Source organism: Lissotriton vulgaris, chromosome 2_1 (assembly GCF_964263255.1).
Source record: "Lissotriton vulgaris chromosome 2_1, aLisVul1.2, whole genome shotgun sequence".
In the NCBI taxonomy this organism is placed as follows: domain Eukaryota; kingdom Metazoa; phylum Chordata; class Amphibia; order Caudata; family Salamandridae; genus Lissotriton; species Lissotriton vulgaris.
In genome coordinates this window covers 505,603,457-505,631,431 of record NC_141687.1, presented here as the reverse complement: position 1 = coordinate 505,631,431, position 27,975 = coordinate 505,603,457, and the positions used below count along the sequence as shown (strand labels likewise).

The window sequence follows — 27,975 nt, the reverse complement described above, 5'->3', positions numbered from 1 at the left end:
CTTAACACAGCTTATGTATCACAGCCTAATGCACTTAAACAAGCGGGCCCAGAGCTTCTCTTCCCCCTCCCGCCTCTGAAAGAGAATGCAGAACTATAATACAATCCCCACTCTTGTCAGCCTCACATGGGTTCAAGTAAAGTTGCCCCCTTTAGTCTCACTGTTTCCTCTCTTTGTTGGTTCACTTAGCCCTCAGTCACAGTCTCCTCTCCTCGTGCCTCTCAATTACCCAAGTACTGGCAGGCTAAAAAGAACCACCCCTCCTCTGTGGCACACGGGTGTTCCTCAGTCAACTGTCAGCCCCCTCTTCCACCTTACTTGGGCTGGATGCCATTGCCACTGCAGCCGGAGCTTCCTTCGGGATTGGTGCCTCCCACATGGGCTGGGTCACTTGCCCAGCAATCCCGCAACACAGGAGGATTTCCTGCTGTCACCAGAGACTCGGTGACACCATTCGCCTCCACTCTCTCCTCACGAGTGGTCACGCTTACACACAGGCGCATTGGGGCAGTGTCCCCGCTGGGCGCCGCCTCAACCACTGCCTCCGGCGCCGCCTACCACACTTCTTGGGCAGCCGCGTTACCGCACATGTGCAAAGGAGCAATGTCTCCGCTGGGCGCCGTCTCTTGCGTATACTCCAGCGCCGCCTACCTCACTTCCTATGCGGCCGCGCTGAGAACCATGCGCGAAGGAGCAGTGTCTCCACTCGGCACCGCCTCCACACTCCTCACGATCACCGCGCCTCTGGGCATGCGCGAGGGAGCGGTGTCTCCCGCTTCAGTCGGCGCTATTCTCCACACCACTCTGGAGGGTGATGCACCTCCTCAGACCTACGCAGGGTCCCAGTGCCTCCTTCACTATTATGCCTCCCCAGTGCCCTTTGTGGATTTGCGCTTCGCTTCCCACGAGGCTGGTAAGTCAGTCTTTTAGAAGCCTTGAAAAAGGGGGGGAATGATCAGGAGGAACCCGAGGGGGGCCAGCAGGAACTTACAGGGCCACTACCCTCAGGGGTCATGTACCATACCAGGGCTCAGTCAAAGGGGCTCAGGGGGGGGACGTCCCCAAGAGAAGGTTGTCAGCCTTGAAGGAAACTAACCACTACTTGTGCGCCACCCTCCCCGGGCCACAGCCTCACTCCTCAGGTTCTATGGTCATTACAAAATGGCCGGCCTCTCACCAGCCTTTATATAGGCTGACCTCATAAGGTCCAGAAGAGACCGGAAGGTTCTAGAAGGTTCCTATTGTGCCCTATGGGCCCAGTCCCAGTTGTGGCAGTTAATAGCCACCATTTTGTGTGTCATGTAAATCCAGTCAGAAAGGCGCCTAGGCCTCTAAAGACTATGAGGGCAAAAGAGCACCTATCCCCCAGGCCAACACCATAAAAATCTAGTGGACACAAAAAGATAAAAAAAGGTTTGAGGGGCAAAAAGGGGACAAAATAAATAATGAATAGAAGGGGCTACGCAAAAGGCCAGACGGGTCTAACAACGTCTTGCTGTTACAGGGAGTATTGTAAAGTAACATCTACACAGATTTTGCATAATGCTGTTTGTGTCAATTGTTTCCCAACTCCTTCTCCCCATTAAAGGTGCTATGTTTGTATAGCACACAGTGCACAACTCAGTTATTTCTAGGCGCTTCAGAGAGCTACCAGCCCTGTTGATGTGATTGAGGTTACATTGATTAGCACTGGCCCTGGAGCACTGAAGGAAGATTAGTCCTGAATACGCAAGATCAAGAATGCTGTATGGAGTAAATCTAACATTCTTCTAGTAGCAGCAATACAAATGATACAGATATAGCATTAACCAGCATTTCATACAGGCATGTAGGACCAATCCGATCCTGGTAGGATAAGAGATGTTGGGCCGAGGGAAAGTGTAGGAGGAATTAGCCTGGTGTTTAATAGTTGTAGAGGACTTACGATATATGCTGTGACGTTATTTATGTAATTATAGCAGTCCAGAGCTAGTGCTGGAATGGGGCTTCTAGCACCTTACATTTTCTAGATGCTATTCATTTGCAATGGGATGCAAACCATGTTCGAGGCATGTGGGCTGCTGAATTCATATCTGTGCATAGATCGCCGCCTAGTGTTGGGTCCGGATGATTGCACCTTGTTGTCCTGGAAGAGTCTTCGAAGTATCACGAGATAGGTGGCTCCTCCCCTGGACTACAGTGCGCATGGGCATCGACTCCATCCCCAGATTGTTTTTTTCCGCCATTGGGTTCGGATGTGTTCGGTTCCCTCCTGTCGGAACCGATAGTTCTTAACTTCACTTTGCTTAAGACCAAAAGGTCTTTAGGACCGGCGTCAGTATTGTCTTTCGTTCGGGTTCGTAACTTTTCAGCTCCGAAACGACATTACTCTTCCGCGTGCTTTATGCGCGGAGGGGCCTAGTCGACGCTCCAGACTCTTCATCCATCATGGAACGAAGTCCATTCAAACGATGCCCGGTGTGTGCCTCGAAATACCCACATATCGATGTACACCCGGTGTGTAACAAGTGCTTGTCACTGGACCACGACGAGGCCAAGTGTATGGCCTGGTACAGGTTCCGGTCCAAGAAAACGCTCCAGCTCAGTCGAGCTGCGCGCCTGGAGGCCCAGCAATCTGCCCCACCGCCTACGGACATCTTCGATGCTGGGGATGTCGAGGATGACGATATCCAGGAGATTACGGAATCTAACCCTGCGTCGGAGGTCGAGGACGAATACGACGCAGAGGCCGAGGATTTCGATGAAGTCGTCGAGGAGGTAGGGGACGACGACGGGGCCCTTGCCACCGTAGAGGATAGCTCGGACGAGGAGCTTCCTCAGACTGACTCCGGGGCCGTCCAAACTCATGAGGCCCAGGTCAAGGGATCGCCTTCGGGCCTTACCCGAGACCTTGATGTACGTTCCACGGCTCCGCCTTCCGGCCCGGCCACGGATATTGATACAGAATCACTCCCGGTGCCTCCAAAACCGAAAGTGAAACCTACGGTCTCGACGCCGGAAAAATCGAAACCGACAGTGCGGGTCGCACTGGTCGGGTCGAAGACTTCGGAGGCCTCGGCGCCGAAGAAATCTAAGATGGCCGTCGAGCCGAAGAGCCATGCCAAACTGGCCGACCCGAAGGCTACTACATCGAAGCCGAAGGTTAAGGGGCCCGACGCAGCCTCATCGGCGCCGAAGACAGTCGACGCCGGCAAGGGTGGCGTCGAAGGCAAGAAAACGGTCGACGACCCCAAAAGGTCCACTCTCAACCCGAAGAAGCGGCAGGACGACCAAAAGTCCCTCTCTGCCTTGACGAGTGCGTCGACTCCGAAGGGTGCATCCTCGGTCTCCACTCCAAAGCCAGCCGCTTAAGACTCTGTCGAACCGGCGTGTCCATCCGCCTCGTTCACTAAGAAGGTTACGGAGTCCCTGCAACGAATCGGGGAAGGGGCCGCAGCAGTCGAGCCGAAGGACCCTGTGCCGCCCAAGCCTCTGGAGAAACAGGCGACAGCGCCTACGACAATACTTTTCACCTTGCTGCCTAAGACGGCGCCGAAGGCTTTCGCGGCTAAGCCAAGGGCCGCCGTGCCCGAGAAGGTGTCTTCGACGCCGAAACAGTCGTTGGTGGTCCCCGGCCCACGGCAACCACCACTTGCAGAGGAGGAGCGTCAGGAGCATTTCATCGACGCCAACACGGGCAGACTTTCCCTCCTGAAAAGAAAAATCATCCCTGAACCACTGTTGGAGTCATACAAGATTCCACTCAAAAGGAAGATGGCCTCTGCTGGTACTCCTGCCTTAATAGAGCCCATTTCGCCACAGGCTCACGAACTCTCGCCCACTCATTCCAATGTCGAGGCAGGTGAAGGCGACGACGAGGATGAGTACAGTTATCCCATCTACACAGACCCAGAGGATGTGACTGAGCCATGGTCTGCTGGTGGCGATCCTGGGGACCCGCATTCTGGACAGGAGCCTCAGCTTTTCTCAGCCAAAACTTCCCCCACTGAGGACTCTGCGGCCTTCAATGCCCTCATTGAGAGGGCTGCAGCCAATCACAACGTCCAGCTCCATGCTGACCCAGTGGACGTCGACTTCCTCTTTGACACCTTTTCGGTCTCTGAAAAGACTGTAAAGACTCTGCCAATGCTGAAGGGTGTTTTGAAGCACGCAGCTGAGGTGTTCAAAGAGCCCACCCGGGCGAGGGTCATCAACCCGAGAATCGACAAGAAGTACAGGGCGGCGCCCACTGATCCAACTTATATCAAGGGACAGCTACCTCTGGATTCCCTGGTTGTCTCCAATGCCCGCAAAAGAGACAACTCACAGACTACGGGTGATGCTCCTCCCCCAGACAAGGAATCAAAAGTCTTTGAGGCTTCGGGGAAAAGGGTGGCAGCGCAGGCAGCCAATATGTGGCGCATATCCAACACGCAGGCGCTACTGGCACGTTATGACAGGGCACACTATGATACTGTAGAAACCCTTTTACAGCATTTGCCAGATCAATATAAGGAAGCAGCAGAAATGTTGATACAGGAGGGGAAGCTTATCTCCAATGCTTCCATAAAGTGCGCGCTAGACGTGGCTGACACCGCCGCACGCTCTATTAACACTAGCGTTATGCTTCGTAGACATGCGTGGCTAAGGATATCTGGGTTCAAGCCGGACATTCAAACTACCATCTTGAACCAAACGGTCAACCCAGATCACCTGTTTGGCCCTGAGGTTGATACCACCCTTGAAAAGATAAAGGACACCGACACCGCAAAATCTATGGGTGCCTTGCAATCCCAGCAGTTTCGGAGTGGGTCCTTTCGTCGCTCCAATGCTAGGGGCACCTCAAGGGGTCAACTCGTGCAGTCAGCTCAGTTCTACAAAAGCAACACCCAAACTTCTTATTCCAACAAGGGTCGAGGTGGTTACCGCGGCAACAACACCAAGGGCAGAGGACGTGGCAACAACAGCTCCAGGTCCTCCACCGCCAACAAACAGTGACGCCTTGTCACGGCCCCCGACCACGCAACTCCGGTCGGGGGGAGACTCCAGCAGTTCCTGCCCGTGTGGAAGTCCATCACCACGGACAGGTGGGTCAGGACACTTGTCCAATTCGGTTATTGTCTGGAGCTCACATCCACTCCACCCAACATACCCCCAAGGCACCGTCCTATGTCCGGCAAGCACTTGCACTTATTGCAGCAGGAGGTCAGTCATGCTGCAAAAAGGGGCAATAGAGCTCGTGCCCTTGCAAGAAAGGGGTGCAGGAGTTTACTCCCTGTACTTTCTTATTCCAAAAAAGGACGGATCCCTCCGACCCATCCTGGATCTCAGGCCCCTCAACTTTTACATCCTATCAGAGCATTTCCACATGCTCACACTGCAGCAGGTTCTCCCACTGCTTCAACAGGGGGACTTCCTGGCAACTCTGGACCTGAAGGATGTCTACTTCCACATTCCACTACATCCTTCACACAGAAAATACCTCAGGTTCACCATACAAGACCAGCACTACCAGTTCAAGGTTTTGCCTTTCGGGGTCACCATGGCACCCAGGGTTTTCACAAAGTGCCTGGCGACGGTGGCGGCACATCTCAGACGTCAAAACATTCACGTCTACCCCTATCTGGACGACTGGCTCATTCAGGCGAAGTCGGCCCAGCAGGGTGCCGACCACGTGTCCCACACCATTCACCTTCTGCATGATCTGGGTTTCTCACTGAATTATCCAAAGTCCCATTCCAGCCCGCCCACATACGGCAGTATCTGGGTGCGACAATAAATACTCTGGCGGCCACAGCACAGCCGAATTCAGTGAGAGTCGACAACATTCAGTCGCTGATCCAAAGATTCAGACCTCAACACTCGCTTCCAGCGAGAGTGTTCATGCAGTTGATAGGCATGATGGCCTCCTGAATCTCCATTGTCCCGCACTCGAGACTACATATGCGTCCGCTTCAGGAGTGTTTAGCACGTCAGTGGACTCAGGCTCACAACCAGTTGAAAGACCTAGTGTTGGTGAGCGGTCGGGCGTACAACTCTGCATTGGTGGAATCCACGAAACCTTTGCAAGGGCCGACCGTTTCAGCAGCCTGTGCCACAGATTATCCTGACAACGGACGCTTCTCTCCAGGGATGGGGAGCGCATGTACTCCAATACACTGTGCAGGGACTATGGACGCAGCAACAGGGGAAGATGCACATCAATGTTCTGGAACTGATGGCAATCTTCATGGCACTAAAGGCCTTCAAAATACATCTATGCAACAAGGTCGTGTTGATCCGGACGGACAACATGACGGCAATGTACTACATTCAGAAGCAGGGAGGCACACACTCTCCGCAGCTGTCTCATCTGGCTCAGAGCATGTGGAAGTGGGCCATTCAGAGGAACATCTTCCTCATGGCAGAGCATCTCCCAGGCAAAGACAATCAGATGGCGGACCTGCTCAGCAGGCACAGCCACCAAATGCACGAGTGGGAGATACATCCATCAGTACTCCAGCCGTACTTCCAAAGGTGGGGTCATCCAGAGATCGACCTGTTCGCCACTCAGGAGAACGCAAAATGCCAAAGCTTCGCCGCCAGATTCCCACACCCACTGTCGCAACGCAATGCGATATGGATGAACTGGTCAGGCAAATTTGCGTACGCTTTTCCCCCAGCACCACTGATACCGCTGGTGGCACGCAAACTCAGGCAACACTCAATGACTCTCATCCTGGTTGCTCCAACATGGGCTCGTCAACCATGGTACACCACGTTTCTGGAATTGTCCGTGGTACCACATCAGAGGCTACGTCTCACCCCCAGCCTTCTGACGCAGAGCCATGGCGACATTCAGCACGCAACAGCTCAACCTGGCGATCTGGCTCCTGAAATCCTAGAGTTCGGCTACCTAAACTTACCTCCCAATTGCATGGACATCATTCGGGAGGCGAGGAAGCCAACTACTAGAGCCTGCTACGCAGCAAAATGGAAGCGGTTTGCCATTTATTGTGCAAATCACAACATTAACCCGCTTAATGCTTCCATTCAAGACATCATCTGTTACCTGTTCCATCTGTACAAGTGTAATCTGGCCTATACTTCCATTCGCATTCATCTGTCTGCGATGGCCGCGTATCTCCAAAATAGACAACACCTTTCGCTCTTCAAGGTGCCTGCCATCAAAGCCTTTTTGGAAGGTCTCAAACGAGTCATTCCGCCACGTACTCCACCAGCTCCTGAGTGGAACGTCAATGTGGTTCTTACCAGACTGATGGGTCCTCCCTTTGAACCACTGCATTCCTGCGAGATTCAGTTCTTGACGTGGAAAGTGGCTTTCCTCGTAGCAATTACATCGCTACGGAGGGTCAGTGAATTGCAAGCCCTCACAATACAAGAGCCTTTTATCCAAATTCATTCCAACAGGGTGGTGCTCCGCACTAACCCTAAATTCCTGCCCAAGGTTGTGTCTCAGTTCCACATCAACCAAACAATCGAATTACCTGTTTTCTTTCAAAATCCTGAGTCTCTGACGGAGCGGATGCTCCACACCCTTGACGTTAGGCGGGCCCTATTGTACTACATCGATAGGACCAAGGATTTTAGAAAGACGAAACAACTCTTTGTTGCCTTTGCGCCACACCACAAAGGTAACCCTATTTCCAAGGCTGGTATTGCTAGGTGGATCGTTAAATGTATCCAGATCTGCTATGCAAAAGCAAAACACACTCTTACCATTCCGCCAAGAGCCCACTCCACCAGGAAGTTGGGGGCCTCTATGGCTTTCCTTGGAAACATTCCCTTAGAGGACATATGTAGAGCAGCCACATGGTCTACCACACACACATTTACTAAACATTACTGTGTTGATGTGCACTCCAAACAGCAGGCAGCTGTAGGGTAGGCTGTTCTCAAAACACTTTTCCAAACTGCTGCAGCTGGCACGGGCGGCCGCCGTTAATGGAGGGACTGCTATGTATTCTATGCACAGATATGAATTCAGCAGCCCAATGCCTCGAACTAAATATGCTACTTACTAGTATGCATCCGTTCTTGGCATGTAGGGCTACTTACATTCATATCGCCCGCCCTCCTCCCCGGTGCCTGTAGCAGCTGCAGTATTCACATATATACTCATAGCATGGTCATCATTCACTAAGTTTCACTCCATCTTGGCCACAATGGCTAAAAACAATCTGGGGATGGAGTCGATGCCCATGCGCACTGTAGTCCAGGGGAGGAGCCACCTATCTCGTGATTCTTCGAAGACTCTTCCAGGACAACAAGGTGCAATCATCCGGACCCAACACTAGGCGGCGATCTATGCACAGATATGAATGTCAGCAGCCCTACATGCCAAGAACAGATGCATACTAGTAAGTAGCATATTCATTTTGTTCTCTGGCATTCCTGCCATTTATCCTGCCTAGATTCTGTCCTTGTTGGTATTTAGTGTCTAAGAACATTAGTGTTGCTGCTGTTAGCATCCATGTCTTAATGGTGATGTTCGTGCTGGGTGGTAAAAGGTACGTGTGATTCATGTGTCACCAGCATATTTCCACATCCTAGGACTGATTAGAACAGCATTTCAGAACTGTGTGAAACAGACCATATATTCAGACTCCTTTGTGAGGATTTTTCCTACACATGGGTTTTATGGTGTGCACCTTTTTTTGCCTTACCTTGCTAGACAACTAACTTTGTAACAGCCCTCGTCCAAAGGATACAGACCCCACATATTTGCAGTTTCTGTATCTGATTTCCATCTCCTAGAAGCCAGAGTTAAAATAAGAAATCTCCAGTCAACCAACTTTCCAAAAATCTATTAAATACACTAATTTTGCAAAAGTATAAGATTTGTATTGCTCTCAGTTCTTATGTTGCCTTTGGTATGCCTATCTCCTTCTTTCTCCAAGTTGAGCCTCTTTCACTGACTGATATGTATTAAAGTTTTCTACACAACTAGATACCTTTCCTTAGGGGTTGTCCGGAGTACTTGGTGCTAAGAAAACATCATCTCTGATTCAGAGGCTATACAATCCTCTAGCTACACTTCTACTGTTCATTATTTATTTCCAGTTCAGCATCTCTTACCTCCTTCCTGGCTTCTTTCCTTCTAAAACCTAGCATCAGTATAGACGTCAGATAGACGTCAGCAACTTCTTTTTTGACATCTGCCCCTAGCGCCTTTCGTACCTGTCCAGCTTTCTCATTACCACACTGTTGTCCTACTCTTCTTTTTCTTCTGTTGCAGATATCCTCTTTGTTACAGCCTAGATTCTTCCCAAGGAGGTTCTTTGTCTCACTTTTTTCCTCTTCTGCCAGCTCTGTAACATGTGTTCCCTTCAACACAGAAAGCCTTCTGATTTCTTTGCACTCTTCGATACCCTAGTCATGTATTCGGGAAATTACAGAATTTGATTTGTAAAAGGGCTTTATAATTGAGAAAAGCAAAGTGGTAACGGTACCCCTAGTGCTAGTCTCCAGTCATTTCTTGATTTGATCATGAGCATTATATTTGTGAACAGTAATGAAGTTTATATTTCATACGTTATATTTAACTTTAAAGATTTTTGAAGGATCACTAATTAATGATTTGTTTGCCTTAAACTTCATTGAATTCATTTATGGTATTTCATTGCAGACTGCAAAATGTTCACCATTTCCCACCCAGCCCCCCACAAGAATCAGATAGCTATAAGGGCAAGCACAATTAGAAAGGAAGTCATCCTGCTGCACTTTCTAGTGTTATAATAAGTTATGCGGATTCTTAGAATGCACCATCACCTCGGAGGATATCTTGGCGCTGAGTAGGTGTGAGTCTAGGCACACCTAGGGCCTAGTGGGACTACTTGAAAAGCGAAGTCTTCACGTTCTTGCAGAATTCAAGAAGTGATGAGGAGGCTCTTGAGTGTATCAGCAGGTCATTCCATACTTTAGGAGGGATAGAGGACTCGACTGGCAGATGTGGTTTTCTGTGTGATTGGGATTTTATAAGTGGGTATCTGGATGAGCAGCGGTGTTTCGAAAGATTGTGAAAGCAGATGCGATTGTTGAAATTTGCAGGGCCAGTGTTATGCAGTGCCTTGAAAGTATGGGTAGTTTGAATTGTGCTCGTTTTGTAAATGGTGTGATGTTAATGGAGCATGGGACGTTGAGAGTGTTTCTTACTGCTGAGTTCTAAATGGTCTGCAGCCTTCTGGTGAGTTTTTTTGTCAATCTAGGTAAAGAGGATCTTCCTGTGGTCCAGTGTGCTTGTACTATTGTGGACTATTATAGTACTATTGTGGACACAGCGTGCTGTGGTCCAGCGTGCTTGTACTATTTTTCGGGTGCTGATTGGGAGCCATTTAAAAATCTTCCCCCGCATCTTCAGGGTATGGAAGCATGTGTTGGTGACGGCATAGACTTGGGCGGCCATGTTGAATTTGCTTTTGATGATGATCCCAAGGTTCGTGGTAGGGATGGGTGTCAGTTATAGCTCTGTTAGCCACCAGGTGGAGTGCCACAGTAATGTGCTTTTCCCCAAAATCACAATTTCAGTCTGGTTGTTTTTTTAGCTTTAGACAATTGGTCTTCAGCCAGTGGGTGGTTTGTCATGCAGGCCTTGTACTTGATCCGGGTACTGGGCGTCTGGTCTGTGAGTGCGAGAATGAGTTGCGTGTCATCTGCATAGGAGAGGATGTTGATATTGTGAGAGTGGATGATGCTGGCTAGAGGGATCATGTATGTGTTGTTTATCCCATTCTATCACCTCCAAAATGTCTCTTGAGTAGTTACTCATTTAATGTATATTGAAAATTGTGTAGGCACAGCATTGTTTCACCTACTAACCGTCCCACTCAAACCACGTTCATAGCCCCCTACCCTTTCCATGCACACTTTTTTCAGATCTTTCTTCTATTCCCACCCTGAGTGGGATTCATAACTTACTTTTGCAGTCTGTTTGACTGCATTGTGTAAACTCCCAAATTTGGAAATGTTTTAAAAAAAATTCCATAGTATGCATAAATGAAGAAAACAAGGTGCTTTGAAAAGTGTATTTTGCCTGAATAATGATTAAGGCAAATAATTGTTCATCGTTCCATAAGAACTAAATAGTTTCCTGATGTAAAGTACGTTAAGAGAAAAAAAAAAGCACTTCAGTTGGCTTTGCTGTAGCTGCAGTAGATCCCATGACCACTAGGGTATTCTTTCTGCTCTAGATTGTAGAATAACATAAGGCATACCTTTGCACAGTTTATGCAAATGTCTATTCATCAGTCTGTCCTGATAGTCCCTTAAAGCAGGGCTCGAAAATTCCACTCGACCACTCGCATAGTCGAGCTAAATTTAACAAGGTCGAGCTGTTTTTAGGTCCTACTCACCGTTTCTGGCGAGAAGGAAAACAAACCAACTTTTGTCCTTTGTCTGTGAAAACGGAACAAATGTGACAAGTTAACAAGATTTAAAGGCATTTTTATTGCTCACAAAGTTAAAGATCAGTAAAGATGCCTTTAAATCTTATCTTGTCACATTTGCTCCTCTTTCAGAGACTGAGGTCAAGTAGGTTGCAGTTAGGTCGAGGACATTTTTTAAGGTACTAGTCCTGCAAGACTAGTACCATTTTTGGGATTTTTCGAGCCCTGCGTAAAGTACATAGTCTGTTTCAAAAGTACACTTCTAAAGCATAAGTACGATCAATGTAGATTGCTTTGCACATGTATATTAGTATGAATGTAAGAAAATGTTTAAAGCATGTGGCCACCAGTTGCACCATGGTTTTGGGACAAGAGAAAGTCCCCAAAACAAGAAGACTGGTGCAGCAGGTGAATGTTGAAAGATCGTTCCAAAGTTTAGATGCAAGGATAGAGAAGGAACAGCTCCCCAGACTGAAATATCTAATTTTAGATGAAGGGGGAGGCATAATAAAGAGCAGGGCAGTGGAAACTCATTTTTTGCTCTGCTAGAAAGGAAGGGCCAGAGCAGTGAATGCAGCCATGTGTTGGGCAGAGGATTTTAAATGTATTATGCAAAACGATTGGTAGCCAGTGAACAGATTTACAGGCGTTCGATACCAAGTCAGTGTTGGTAAGTCCTCAAACCAACCACACTGCAAGATTCCATATCCTTAGGTTTTTTGGTTAAAGGTCATTTATTACTTGATATATATTGCCAGGGGGATGTAAGGAGATGAAGGGGAAAGGTATTTTTCAGAAGAGACTGGTAGAAAAAGCAATATGACCTAAACACATTTTTCTTGGTTACTAAAAGGGCTTCATTTCAAACTTCACTTTTAGGTTTATGATCCCGTAGCTCGGCTGAGAAAGGTGACCAACTCTCTCAATTGCCACCCAGCAGGATCTTGGTGTTTAAGAACCTTGTTATATTAGTAAACATACCTGTTCTAATGGTGAAGCTGGTAATTAGATCCAGAGTTGGAGCCTAAATTTTGCCACCACGTATCTGAGCCTGGCAGAGTTTCCAATCTTATGTATTTTTTCAATAGAGCTGCCATTTTGCAGTCGTATTGCTGGCAATTAAGTCTAATGGATTGTCTCTCAAACTACAATTTACAAAAGGTTTATGATTGCCCCAGGAACTTTTTTGGGTCTTATATTTATGGTTGCCTCTTTTCCTGAAGGCATTTTTTTTTAAAGTGATACTAAAGCCATTGAACAACTACTGTAATAAAATCAAAATCAATCTTTGCTTCCTACTATTCGAAATACTGTAGTTTTGGTCAAAGCTAGCTGAATTTTTATTAAAATAAAAACAAACAAAAAAAGACTTTCAGTAAGTTCTTTACAAATAGCTGTGCTTAACAACAAACAAAAAACAAAGCCCAATGGAGCCCTGACCCTGTGACCTCCAACAACCATAATGTTATTATGGATGTATGTCTACGTGTGATGACCGTTGCTTTGGTTCATGCGTCTGCAAGTTCTTAATCTTGTGTTCATTCATTCTTATGAAGGTGCAGGTTCTGTCATTAGGTGTTCCAATTAATTCAAAACCAGCAATGAAACCTACTTTGCATTAAGAAATTAAATATATGGTTTGTGTAAACATTAAAGTAATAAAGGTAGTTTACTAGACTGAACACACACATTCTGCAAATAATTGAGCAGTTCTCTTGATATGTACCCACCTGAAAGGGAATTTATTTGTGGTTTAGTTGTAAATACTGCGGGCATCAGATGAAAACAGAAAGTTTAATTCTCTCCTAAAATATTTAGTTCTAATTTTCGATGTTCGGATCGGTTAAAGTAGCATTTTAATAAAGTTGGAGGTTTTCATTGGTTGCTGTAAACCAGCTTATTTTTAATGGAGATTTTAATTCTACCCTTGCTAAAACATTGCGTTATATCGCATAAATTGTTTGCCAAAGTATGGTTGTCACTTATACCATTGAACAATGGGCAATTTTGTTTGGATGCAGCTAAACAATCCTTCGACCAGTGTGTGTATGGATTTTCACTGAATTCTCTTATGAAACAATCACCACCATTTTTTAATGAAAATCAAAGTTAATATCTATAGCTTTTATGTCGTTTTTCATTCTGAGCTTGTTGCAGTAACCAGTGATGTCATCGGTCTGGAACTGATTGCCAGCTGCTAATGATCATATATGTTTCTGTATATTTCTGATTAGATGTTTGTATATGCTGTTGATATGTTTTTTTATTCAAAATTAAAAGTAGAACAAATCTATTATTATTTTATGTGTTGGCTGTCCTTTATTTTGCGCAGAATAAACTTGTTTATGTGCATGTTGAAACTTTTTTTTCTGTACGATTTAGTTGGCCACGGTCTGCTTGAACAATCAGTCGTGTTTCTAAAAAACTAAAAACTTTGAGTTAGAGCCCAGCGGATGCAACATCTAGTGGCAGGAGCGGAGTATTTTTTGTTTAATGCGTTTGGATCTGATGAAATATCTTATAACGGATGGAGCCTCATTCGATTTACTGCAGGCATTGTTACAATTGGTTTTATTGTTAGGCTTTAGAGAGTCCCGACAGTCTGTGTGGCATAGTTGCTAGCTCCTCGACAAATATGTACACAAAATATATAGTATTATTTATATATTGTGCTTCATACCACTGAATGGGTGCTAAGTGCTCAGGTGTACATCAGGATCTTGGGTAACCTTACTGAGTGCCTGCTTGAAAACGGTGTGTTTGTTGAAGCATCACCTATTTGGGAAGTACTGAGAGTGCTTTGCAGATGTTCTGTAAACATGGTGCTTAAAAATGAAATGTTGCAAAGAGGGTTGGAATGGCCGCAATCATGCAACTAAATACTTAACACATTGATTGTGATCTGTCTTGATAAAGGTTCATATGGTAGCAACTGTACTAATTTATCAGTGACTCTATATTGAGTCCACCCTGGAGTAACAGAAGCTCAGATACTGGTAGCACTGTTAAGCCACTGGAATACTCTTTAATTAATCTACCGAAGAGCAAAAGAGTTTCAGGCCCTTACGTGATTTTCTTTGCGTAACAATAGGGAAATCTACCCACTAAAAGGAAAGGAGCAGCCAGAATAACCACCAGCCGTAGTATAAGATCTGATTAATGCAGTCAAGTACAGGGGAAGCCAAATGATGTTTATTTAGCAGGTTTTTTAATACAGCACGTAGCACTAGCACTGCTACATTCCAAGGATAGTGACCGAGTGCTCTATGTGTCACTTTTAACTGATAATAATGCACAACAGGCTAAGCAAAATACTAGACAAAAATCATCATAGTATAGATTGGACCAGAGTTGAGACAGAAAGGAGAGCTTGTAGCAGAGAATAAAGATGAAGACCATTCTACGGGAAGGGGTAAAAAAAGAAGAGCTGTCAATTTAGAGCATGGTGAAATTACTCTAGTATTGGAACTTTCATAGATTCACATACTGGAATCATTCCCCGTTGTCGAGATGGGAGTCCCCGGTATTATTAGAAGTAATATCCCATTCCACATAGAACATATGGCCGTAGGCCTTAACATTTTTGGACATCCTGTCCTTGTATAAAAAAGGACTAAAACTTAGAACTAGCCAATCAGTTGACACCACCCTGTAGAACATTCCTGATAGAAGCTCCAGTCCCTCAGATTTTCCACCGCACGCTGTGCTAAGGGCGTCTCCTCTGAGCTCTGCTCAGTTTTCTCTTTTCCACTCTTGATAGCAGGGTTTTATTCAGTCCGATATTCTAGCAATTCTGTATATATGTGTTGAGGTGGAGTAAAGTGACGCCCATAATGTCAGACCTAAAAAAGGTCTCTTCAGATCCTGTGGCACTTGCAGGAAGAAAAGGTTACTATCCATGATCCACAGAAGAACTGCCTTTATCCTGAACATAAACCTAACGATTGTAAGGTATGTTGGACGATTTCTGTAAAAACTTTCAAAGATCGGGAAGGAAGGCTTCTTTTGTGGCTTCAGAGGCTTGAAAGTAGAGACACTGGTTTCTGAAGAGGCGAGTGATACTTCTTCCAAATCCTACTCCAAAACCCCTCTAAAAAGACCCTTAGATGACCCTGCAGGTACATCTTCACAGCCACACACGAAATCATCTCAAAAATCATTTAAACTACTCTGAAGCATGCTTGGTCTGTTAGCAAAACTCCCCACCTGGAAAAGAAGTTATTTTCTTCCAAAACGCCAGCTTCAGAATCTTCTACTCAACCTCTGAAGCTAAAACATACTTTTAAGAAGTCTACTACTGCTCCTCTGATGGACGGCTTGTCGATGATATCCATGCCAACGAGAAAATCCTCTCCCGATGTGGTTTTGTTCACGTTGACAGCTCCTACGGTCACTCCAGTCACTGTTTTTTCAGCAACGATGACGTTGACTGGTCAGGCTCCAATATCGTTGTCGATGCAGATTGTTTCTTCAAAATCGTGGTCATCGAAGAGCCATTTCTTGATGACGGTCCATCCGTCGATAGCGCACCTCTCATCGTCGACTGTGACTTGGATTTCTCCATCATCGATGACCCATTTGACAGGATGACCCTAGTCGACGGCAGAGGTAACTTCTATTGTATCGATGACTGTAGCCACTTTGTCCGCGTCGACAAATTCTTATAACTGACGATACATCGTCAATGACAATGATTCCGTCTACGAATCAAGATATGGCTGTGAAGCAGCCCTCATCGATGACACAGTCAACGAAGAAAGAAAAACCTAAAATGACACAAAAGCCATTGACACCAGCTCTAACTTTGCCTAGTCCGGTGTAATCTGATAGACTTCTAGCTGCTGATTCCTTGTCCTTTGAATTTCCCAGGAGTCAGGCTGGATCTGGAAACTTTTGCTTAGCAATACCCCTTGCCTGCGAAGTTGGGTGGCTCCATTCTGCTCTACGTGACATCGGCAGGGTCGGTTATGACGTTGCGGTGCCTATAAAGGCACCACCCAGGCGTGCGGACGGCAGTTCTTTTCTTTCCGTGCCAGTTAAGCGCCGATCAGGGAAGAGCTCCCCATCTGCCGCTTTTTAGCAGGCTTTTTCTGGACTTTTGTCAATATTTTTGTATTACGACTTGGTGTGCGAGGGATGTCTTCGAGGAAGGCAGGTTTCAAACCATGTAGGACTTGTTCCCGCATGATGTCGGTCACCGATCCCCACAGCGTATATCTGTGGTGTCTTGAACGCAACCATGATTCAAAGTCCTGTTCAGACTGTCGGGCGATGGCCCCGAAGACCTTGAGGGAGCGAGCGATCAAGTTGCTTGCGGCCTGGCTGTCCACGCCGTGAAGCGAGACTCTGAGGAGGTCACAGTCTCGTTTGGAGAAGAGTTTGCAGGACTGCTCACAGAGCCTTAAGTCCTCTTCCTCCCATTCAAGGTCTTCAGGAAACTCAGCGAAGAGGCACAAGAAGAAGGCCAAACAGTCTTCGACTTCACCTCAACTGGCGTCCGTCATCGAGAGAGGTAAGGAGCACTGACGCTCTAGGCATGATTCTGCAGAGTCAAAGCCAGAGTCGACTTTGCGCCTTCCACTTTTTCTGGAGGCCAGAGCAACTCCTGCTCAAAAGAAAGATTTTACGAGGCCAATTGCCGCGTATTTGAGTGGAACAACCCTGTTAATGAGCCTTTGGGATCCAATTCCGGATTGACGCCGGTCGTTATAACGCAACCTTCCCTGGCGTCGAATCTGAAGTCTGTGCCTACGACATTGCCGATTCCCGTCGGTGGCGCCAGCTCCATCCCCAACTACAAGAAGCCGGAATGGCGTCGAGTGACTCTGCTTCAGACCTCGATAGAACCCAGGGGTTCTATGTTGTCGCCTGAGCATTTTGTGGACGTGCTAGGCTCAGGATAGGATTTGGAGGAGGCTGGAGACCCTCTTGAGAACCAGGATGTCTCTGAAGAGACAATGGACTAGTATGGAAAACTTGGGGAAGCCAGTGGTCTGGACATTTCCTCAGACAGCGTCATGCTCTCTCCGCCTACAGTGGCTGAGGAGGGGGCATCATGTGCAATGATGGTTAAGAGGGCAGCTGAGGTCCTAGGACTGGAGCTGCCCTCAGTGCAGGTCAGGACTAATCTGACCGAAGTGCTTCAGCCTGGGGCTTCCACTTCTGAACCCCTATTGCCCATTAATGAGGCACTTACGGACGTCGTTCTAGGAACATGGTCCAAGCCTAGCACAGGGGTGCCTGTGAATAGGACGACTGCACGCCGCCATCGCCCAGCTCCCGGCGACCCCAAGTTCCTCCGCCAACACCCCACCCCAGAAAGTTGGATGGTGGAGGCCTCTACGTCCCAAGGCGCATTACCTTCCACCCCTCCCTCCATATAGAGAATCCCAGAAACTGGACTCATTTAGGAAGATGTTTTCTTTCTCCAGTCTGGCATTGCGGTCAGTGAATACTGCGTGCTTATTGGACTGTTTCTCCCACTCTCTTTGGGAGACGGTTGCGGAAGTACTGCCACAAGTCCCGGAGGATGACCGGGCTATGCTCTCCCAAGCTGTCAAGGATGGTAGAGATGCAGCAAAATTCGCCAAACTGGGTGGATTATATAAGACCCATAGGCAGGTTGATTTCAATGACGGTGGCCTTGAGGCGCCACGCCTGACTTCGTACAACTGGCTTCTCTGGGATGTCCAGGCCAATTTGATGGCCATGCCCTTTGATGGAACTTGCTTTTTTGGGGAAAAGGCAGGCTCTGCCCTGGACAGGTTCAAGGACTCTCGAGCTATGGCTAGATCCTTGGGCCTCTCCTCCACTCCTCATGGCAGTCTTCCTTTCGCCCCTTTTGTGGTAACGGAAGGGGTTTCCAGCTTAGTCAGCCCTATCCTAGCCACCGTCCTACTCAGACTGCCCAAGCCGTGCGTGGACGTGGTACATTCCCTCCTCGGAATGGAGGCCAGAAGTAGTCTACCACACTGCCCCCGACAGCCTCCAAGCACTCCGAGGCTGGTTCAGCAGGACCACACTACTTTGGGTGGGAAAATTTGTCATCACTCCCCCGCTGGAGATCTGTAACAACAGACAAGTGGGTCTTGCATATCGTCAAGGAGGGCTATTCTCTTCCTTTCCTCCTATTCCCCCAAGTCAGGAACGGCTGGCAGAGGATCATTGAAGTTCCACCAAGAGGAAGTTACAGCTCTTTTGGCCAAAGGAGCCATAGAAAGGGTCCCAGCTTCAGAAGTTGGCAGTGGCTGTTATTCCCGCTACTTTCTGATTCCGAAGAAGAACAAGGGGCTTCAGCCCATTTTGGATCTTCAGACTGTCAATCTCTTCCTCAAAAAGGAGAAATTCAAAATGCTCACTCTGGCTCAGGTCTTGTCTGCCCTAGACCAAAGAGATTGGATGGCGGCGTTGGACCTGCAGGATGCGTATTGTCACATTCCCATCCTGTAAGGCTACAGGCGTTACCTGCGGTTCAAGGTAGGCCGCAAGCACTTTCAGTTTACTGTGCTCCTCTTTGGTCTTACCAGTACCCCTCGGGTGTTCCCCAAGGTGATGGTTGCAGCTCATCTGTGCAGGTTAGGTGTGTCAGTCTTCCCCTACCTCGACAACTGGCTGTTGAAGGCGTCTTCGCCCAAGCAGTTGTCTTCCACCTTCAGACTACAGCGAACCTCCTGCATTCCCTGGGGTTCTCTATAAATTTGCCAAAGTCACACCTGACTCCTTCTCAGACACTCCCTTTCATCGGAGCTGTTCTGGACACAGCGCAGTTTCGGGCCTATCCTCCCGGGCAGAGAGTCCAGGATATTCAGGTTATGATTCTGATATTTCAGCCTCTATCCTGGATGTCGGTGAAGATGACTCTGAGGCTGTTGGGTCTCATGGCCTCCTGGGTCCTTTTGGTAAGACACGACAGGTGGCGTATGTGGGCTCTGCAGTGGGACCTCAAGTTCCAATGGGCACAGCATCTGGGAAATCTCACCGATGTGGTTCAGATCTCGGAAGGAACTGCGAAGGATCTGCAGTGGTTAACGAACCTTGATTGGGTCTGCGGCAGACCTCTCTCCCTTCCTCAACCAGATTTCACAGTTGTGACGGATGCATTGCTTCTGGGATGGGGCAACCACATGGGAGAGGTGGAGATCAGGGGACACTGGTCTCCGGTGAAGACAGGACTCCACATAAACTTGTTGGAGCTCCTAGCGATTCAGTTGGCATTGAAAGCATTTCTTCTCTCTGTCAAGGGGAAGCTGGTGCAGGTGTTTACGGACAACACCACCGCCATGTGGTACTGCAACGGGCGGGGTCGGGTCGTGGACCCTTTGTCGAGAGGCCCTTCGTCTCTGGACATGGCTGGAACAGCAATACATAACCCTGGCGGTTCAACAACTGGCAGGTTCTCTGAACGCCAGTGAGGATTATCTCAGCTGTCGATGCCCTCAGGATCTAGAATGGCGTCTCCAGTCGGAGGTGGCGCAAGTTCTCTTACAGCAGTGGGGAGATCCTTGCTTAGGCTTCAGGCCTGTTGTACTCCTTTCCACCCATACCACTCGTGCCCAGGGTTCTGAAGAAGATCAGAAGTGACCGGGCCCAAGTTATTCTTGTGGCTCCGGACTGGGCAAGCAGAGTCTGGTATCCAGAGCTTCTGAGCATGAGTGTCGATCTTCCGATCAAGCTGCCCCTTCGAGCGATCTGCTGTTGCAGCAGTAGGGGAGGGTTCTCCACCCGAACCTGTCAGCTCTGCACCTCCATGTGTGGTGATTGAGCGGCGACAGTTGATAGCTTTTGACCTTCCTCCTGACCATGTCAGCCTTAACAGTTTGAGCGAAGAATTCCCTGGCTTTATTGGCCAATTAAAATAGCCGAATGTGGTCGGCTGTGGCACGCTTTTTGGATAGAATGCCACCGGAGGACAAGGAGGAAGCAAAGAAAATACTTTTAGAAGGCGAGCATCAGCCTCAGAAATAATAGACTTCAATACGGATGTTGCGTCCACTGGTTTCCGGCAACTAGCTGGAGCGGCTGTCCTGAGGCATCAAGGTTGGCTGAAAGCCACCTCATTCAGGCCCGGGCTACAAACATCATTTTTTGATTTACCTCATAACGGAGAAGAGTTGTTTGGCAGCTATATTGATGAAGCTTTGCAAGCGATTAAAAAAGATACCTAGGTCTTTAGGTACCACGCAGTACAAGAAAATGCCTTTTCATGACGCCAGAGGAAATGGTCACAAAACCTGCAGAGGAGGCTACCAACAGTTTTGCTACCCAGCCTATTCTTCCTCCTCTCAGCAATACAGGCCTCATTTTCTCATCGCCAACCACCTGCAGCGGCTTACAACAAACCATCCTTTAGAGGAAAATCAGGACGCTAAGGCAAGGACACCAGTCACCACCCATGACTTCTACCATCTGTCTGCCTCCACTCCACCCATTCCACTTTTGGAGTGCGGCAAAATATCACATTGTTTTCAACAGTGGAAGGAAATAACATCAGATCAATGGGTTCTACACCTAATTCAACTCAGCCACTCTCTAGAATTTATAAAGATTCCTCCACCAACCCCTCCTGCCTCGTTTTCAAAAGCATTTGCATCTTTTAAAGAAGGAGGTTACCACCATGTTGCGGAAAGGAGTAATGGAACGAGCTCCCCTCATTCAAAGAATTAAAGGTTTCTACTCCTGTTCCTTCCTGATTTGCAAGAAGTCAAAGAAGTGGAGACAGATTTATGGAGCTTAAACAAATTCTTCAAGAAACAACCGTTCCGCATGACCTCTATATATGATATGTTACACCTCCTCAATGGAAAACGATTACATGTCGTCTCTCGATCTCAAGAACGCATATTTTCATATACCCATATGCCGAAAGCACAAGAAGTTTCTCAGATTCACGGTGGCTGGCAGGCACTATCAGTTCCGCAAACTACCTTGCCAACTAAAGTTGGCTCCTCGCATCTTCACTAAGTGCCTAGCGCCAGTTGCAGCATATCTGAGATATCATCATCATCATCACATTTTTCCCTACCTTGACGACAGGCTTATCAAGGCCCCCACATACAAAGCAGCAAGGACGTCCACCAAAACCTGTCTGCAACTCTTCAAGAGATTAGGCCTCACTTTAAATGCGGAAAAGTAGTTTCTGCAACCATCTCGTCAACTAGTTTTTCTAGGTGGCATCCTAGACACCATCCAAAAAAAGGCATATCCCACATTGCAAAGACATATCTTTGGTGAAACAGTTACAAAAAAGGTTTCTTTCCATACACTTTTACAAATCTCTCCTAAGAATGATGTCTTGCTGTTTTTCCCCTCATACCTCATTGTCTCCTCCACATGCATCTTCAGTAAGTTTTAAACGAAATGTTGGGGCAAATAGAGGGCATATTTGACGATCTTATGCGAAAAACCCCTCCCATGATCACATCACTAGACTGGTGGACACAACCTCACCAGTTATCGCAAGGTTTGCCATTCCTGTCTCAGGCTGCCCCTCTTGTGATTGCAACAGATGCCTCTGGAAGCCTGGGGTGCTTTCCTACAAGACTAACAAGACAGTGGAAAATGCTGCCCTCTCATCGAGATCTTCATAGGAAGCTCTGGCGTTGGTGATTCAGCACAATGTGTCGATAACAGCAGAGTATGTTCCAGGAAGGCAGAACATTATAGCGGACGCGTTGTGCAGACTGAAAACGACCTGCAACGAGTGGGAATTAAATCAACTCACTCTTGACAGCATTTTTTTTCGTATGAGGCAAGCCGAACATAGACCTGTCCGTAACACCAGACAACGCGAAAATGCCGGTACTTCGCAAGTTGGCGCCACCATCAGGGTTTATGGGGGAATGCCTTTTCAATAGCTTGGTTCGGCATATTTGCTTACACTTTTCCTCCCATTCCGTTCCTTCCGGGAGTACTAAAAAAATTTAAGACAGAACCCTGTAAGATCATACTAAAAGCCCCAGCTTGCCCTCACCAGATTTGGTACACAGAACTTCTACTCTCATTGCAGCCTCCGATCCATCTCAAACCATTTCCATCCCTTTTGACGATGAGCCAGGGATAAGTATGTCACCCAAATCACAATGACTTATTTGCTCAAATGGTAGTGATTCTGCATTTGGTGAGCGTCATCTAAAGTCCATTCATCTTCAGATGTAATTTTACCTTCGCTCCTACATTTAGCTTGCTCTGGCTTGGCTCACGCATCAATTAAAGTGCATTTATCTGCCATTTCCAGTTTCCGGAGATCGGAAAATGTTCCGTCTTTATGGTCCAGCAAGCTGGTAACAGTTTCTCAAAGGTCTGTTCAGAATGTTTCCTCCAGTTTGGATCCCTCCTCCTACATGGCAGCTGAATACAGTGCTAACCCAATTAATGAAACATCTGTTTGAGCCTATTCACAGAGTGAATATAAAGTTTGTATCCTGGAAAGTCCCTCTCCTCCTGGCTCTTACTTCAGCGAGAAGGGTTAGTGAACTCCAGGCATTTACTACCCTGGAACATTTCCTACAATTCATACATGACCAAGTTATTCTAAGGACAAACTTTTAAGTTTATTCCTAAGATTCTGTCAAACTTTTATCTTAATGAACTAATCGTTTTGAAATCATTTTTTCCAACTCCACAAACTTCAGCGGAGAGTACGCTGCTCTCTCTGGATTTCAAACAGTGCCTAAAGTTTTACCTGAACAGAACAAAATCCTTTCGCAAATCAAATCAGCTTTTTATAGCTTACAGTGCACCTAGACAAGGTTTCCCTCTCACTAAACAAAAAATCTCAAGATGGATATCATGTGCCATCGTTTTCTGTCATCAAGCAGGCCTGTTCCCATGAGGCACTGGGTCACACTGATTTGCATATGGCCGTGTCTGAACTGGGGTGGTGTGGAGTGCAAAAAAACGATGGATTTAGGCCCAGATCTCTGTACTGGGGTGAATGTATGACATCGTTCTTTATTCTGTCCATCAACTGTGGTTTTTGCATTTGTCACTCCGAGTGGGATGGGTATGCTCAGATGTCAGTCCCATGCACTCCACACTGGATTCAAGCAAGCCGGGCTAAAGGCGGCTGGAATGCCAGAAACCGGTCCTCGGAAGCTTGTTTCCGGTCCAGGGAAGGCATGGCTTGGCAGTTCGGGCTGGACTGTTCCCATGAGGCACAGGGTCAGACTGATTTGCATATGGCCGTGTCTGAACTGGGGTGGTGTGGAGTGCAAAAAAATGATGGATTTAGGCCCAGATCTCTGTACTGGGGTGAATGTATGACATTGTTCTCCATTCTGTCCATCAACTGTGGTTTTAACGGTTTCTCAAAGGTCTGTTCAGAATGTTTCCTCCAGTTCGGATTCCTCCTCCTACATGGCAGCTGAATATGGTGCTAACCCAATTGATGAAACATCCGTTTGAGCCTATTCACAGAGTGAATATAAAGTTTGTATCCTGGAAAGTCTTTCTCCTCCTGGCTCTTCACCAAAAAGGGTTAGTGAACTCCAAGCATTTACTACCCTGGAACATTTCCTACAATTCATACATGACCAAGTTATTCTAAGGACAAACTTTAAGTTTATTCCTAACATTCTGTCAGATTTTTTCTTAATGAACCAATCGTTTTGAAAGAATTTTTTCCAACTCCACAAACTTCAGCGGAGAGTACGCTGCACTCTCTGGATTTCAAACAGTGCCTAAAGTTTTACCTGAATAGAACAAAATCCTTTCGCAAATCAAATCCGCTTTTTATAGCTTACAGTGCACCTAGACAAGGTTTCCCTCTCACTAAACAAAGCATCTCAAGATGGATATCATGTGCCATTGTTTTCTGTCATCATCAAGCAGGCCAACCTTTGACGTCAAAGGTCCGTGCTCACTTCACCAGAGCCATATCCACGTCTACGGCGCTGTTTGCAGGTGTTTCTCTTACAGAAAGCTGCAGAGCTGCAACTTGGAGAACACTGCATACATTGCCCAAACACTACAGCCTGGACTCTGAGGTTAGGGGACGTGCGGTATTGGGAATAGCAGTTCTCAGACATCTTTCAATTATGTGAGCCTCTGTTTTATAGTTCCTTCCCACCTCCTATCACCCATTTTCAGTGTTTTCTTTTCTGTATTTATACGTTAAATGATATGTACATATTTATATGTACAGAAATTTATAAATATTTACCTTTATTAGGTAGTCATGTTGCGCCTGTATTTTTCTGTATATGTGCGGGAAATAGTATTTTGTAATACTCATAGTTGTTTATATTTGGCACGAAAATGTGTTAATTACTGCTCGCTACTCTGATTCAAGCATGTGAATCTATGAAAGTTCCAATACTGGAGTAAGAAATAAGTTACTTGCCTGTAACTGTAGATCTCTAGTATTGTAATCTTTCATAGATTCACATGCGATCCACCCACCTCCCCTGGAGAAGGCTCACTTGTATATCTCATTTTTTTCAATTTGTACATACTTGTGATTGAAAGTGTGAGGGACAGGAGCTTATCTCAGGAAGGCTCTACAGGGTGGTGTCAACTGATTTGCTGGTTCTAAGTTTTATTCCTTTTTTTTTTATAAAAGGACAAGAACATGTTAGAACATAAGGCCACAGGCCTTAAATTTTTTATATGTCTAATGGGACATTACTTTTAATAATACAAGGGGCTCCCACCTCGACGATGGGGAATGATTCAAGCATGTGAATCTATTAAAGATTACAATACTGGAGCACTACAGTTACAGGTAAGTATCTTATAAGTATAGTATGAGTAGTAAATAGCGATCAGGTGTCAAGAAGGGGGAGGATAAACTAATACAACAAAGGGATAAGCCAAGGTCAGTCATTGGTTCTGGTTAAGCAGATGGTCCTTGAGATTTGGAGGTTAGGGGCATGTGCTATATCAGTATGAAGGGTGTTCCATATTCATGAAGCACTCTGAAAAATTGTTTCATTTTGTAAAAAGTTATTTTAACAAGAAATTTATGATTGATGTACCTATTAACATCTTTTATTTTCTTGACACTCCTGCCCAGAGTTCTCAAGAAGATCGGGAACAACCAGGCCCAAGTCATCCTTGTGGCTCTGAACTGGTAACGGATAGTCTGGTATCCTGAGCTTCTGAGCATGGCCATTGATCCTCCAGTAAGGCCGGCACCTTGGGAAGATTTTCTGTCGCAGCAGCAGAGGAGAGAGTTCTTCTCCCGGACCTGCGTGGAGATTGAGCAGCAACACTTGACCGCTTTTGACCGTTCTCCCGAGTCTGTAATGTCATCCCTATTCATGTAGGCAAATCTATCACCTCACCTACCTTTTATGCTCCTCCACATCCCTCTGGAGAAGCGACTCCATCTGGACCCAAAAAGAGCACTGTCATTCGACCGTGACCGCACAGAAGAGCTCCAGATGAATGACCAACTCTTCGTGGGGTATGTTGGTGCAAAGAAAGGTCGGGCAGTGCAGAAGCAGACCATTTCCAGGTGAGTTCTGCTCTGCATCACAATCTGCTACGCACTGGCAAGAAGCAACTTCCTAAAGACTTGTAAGCTCATTCCACAAGATTTAAAGCTGCAACCACTGTCTTCGCTTTCTGAGTTCCGATCCTGTACATCTGTCAAGCAGCAATGTGGGCTTCGCCTACTAACATTTGTCAAAAACTACTGCCTGAACAGTAAGGTTTGCAGGGATGGGCACTTTTCCCGTTCGGTCCAGCAGGACACTCTCATTTGAAATGTTTGCAGACGCTCCTCCAGGGATGGTATTGCCTGCGTATCTATTTGTAAAGTAAGGAATCTGCAGCTAGAAGATAAACAAGTAACTTTCCTCCGGTAACGCCTTATCTGGTAAAGACTAGATCTAGCCAAAGGTTCCTTACTTAAACCCCCAATCTCCCCGTTCTGTGAATGGATTTCTAGGGACAGGAAGGACTCCTTTCAGGGCACTAGTTTTGGCACACTAGTGGTCCATGTTCTTCATGGCTCCGCGCTTCTGACGTGGAAAGACATGAAAAGAAACTGACATCGGCACGCCTTGGTGGTGCTTATATATGTACCGCAACATCACTTCTGGTGCAGACCACACAGCACAGATGATGGCCGTGGAACCAATTGACACCACCTACTGATGCAGAGGGTTACTTCTCAAGAACAATCTTCCGGATCCAGTCTGTCACATAGGAAAATTCAAAAGGTAAGGAATCTGCGTTTAAATATGGGAAATACTAGACAAGGTGTTATCAAAGGTAAGTAGCTTGTTCTTTATTGCTAAAATAAGCTCAAATACTGTGTTTACTAATCAATTTTTTAATCTCAGGATGATGATTTATCCTTTTTACTATCCAATTCTCTAGGATCTCTGCTTTTTAATTATCTTTCAGGAACACGATCGGGTTAATGTGCAAGCAATTGCAGGCAGGCACGATGAGCAGATTCTTACGTTTTCTGACCTGGTGTGCTGTATATTTTTGTCACCAAAAATACTAGTAATTTTATTCTTGAGGGAGTATCCAGGCCAGTTTTTACAGTGTCTGTAACTTTTTTTCTATTGTCAGTCATTCAAATAACTTTATTTGGTTTAAATAAACCATAAAAGTAAGACATTCATGCACAATATATACAAATAATTGTCAAGTTAATACAATAAAATGTTATTTGACTCAAATAAACCACAATTTCTCATAAAATTATTAGAATACAGAACTCTAAAATTCTACAAATATAAATGGGAGACGTCAGTTTTGTTTATGATTCATACAGTTTCCTTATTATGAAAGCATTCCTGATAAAATGTATGACTACAGTGCAAATTGCTTCATTCGATAAGGATAATAAAAGATTAAAACCCTCCTGGTAGTTACAAGGACTAGCTTTTGTTTAAAAAGGAATAAGGAACCGGGCCCTTGGATCCCTATAAAGTGCATAGAATAGAAAGTGCAAGGTGCTTTGTTTGGTTGAATTGTCACACGGACAACAAGAGAGGTTATTGCACCAACCGGCCTGTTTGGGGAAGGGCAATATTTATTTATTTATTTTTAGTATTTATAGAGCGCTGCATTTACCCATGGGCGTCTTGGCGCTAATAAACCATTTATTTGAATACGGAAATGTGAGCTTGGCGCTAATAAACCATTTATTTGAGTACGGAAATGTGAGGTGAACCAGTTAATAAAGACAGATGTGGAGGATGAAATGATTATTGAGTGAACAGCCAAGTTTTGAGGAGTTTACGGAACTGAAGGAGCGTGGCACTTTGTCTGATGTTAAGAGGCAGGGTGTTCCAAAGTCTGGGGGCCGCCACCAAAAAGCGTCGGTCACCCCAGGTGACTGTTTTGGTGCGGGGGACGACCAGTTGATAGAGAGTAGCTGATCGTAGAGCTCTGGTGGGTTTGTAATGTTGTAGTTGATCTTTTAGGAAGTGTGGTCCTTGATTGTTAACTGCTTTGAACACAATGCAGAGGGATTTGAAATGAATTCTTTTTTGTACAGTGAGCCAATGAAAATCCTTTGTTTTTGGAGATGGATTCAAACTTTGTCTTGCCAGAGAGCAGGCGAGCTGCCGCGTTTTGTATCGTTTGGAGTTTTGTAATAACTCTAGTTTGAGCATTAAGGAATAGCCCATTGCAATAGTCCAAGGATGAG

The 27,975-nt window shown here is 46.3% G+C and overlaps 1 long non-coding RNA gene across 1 annotated transcript; it reads left to right on the top strand.

Annotated features, from left to right (window-relative positions):
- Positions 1–97: 97 nt before the first annotated feature.
- Positions 98–13,655, top strand: LOC147730647 (uncharacterized). Its single transcript, XR_015308392.1, has 3 exons — positions 98–2,041; positions 8,348–10,228; positions 10,275–13,655. It is a non-coding gene; the product is annotated as an uncharacterized LOC147730647 (long non-coding RNA).
- Positions 13,656–27,975: the final 14,320 nt, after the last annotated feature.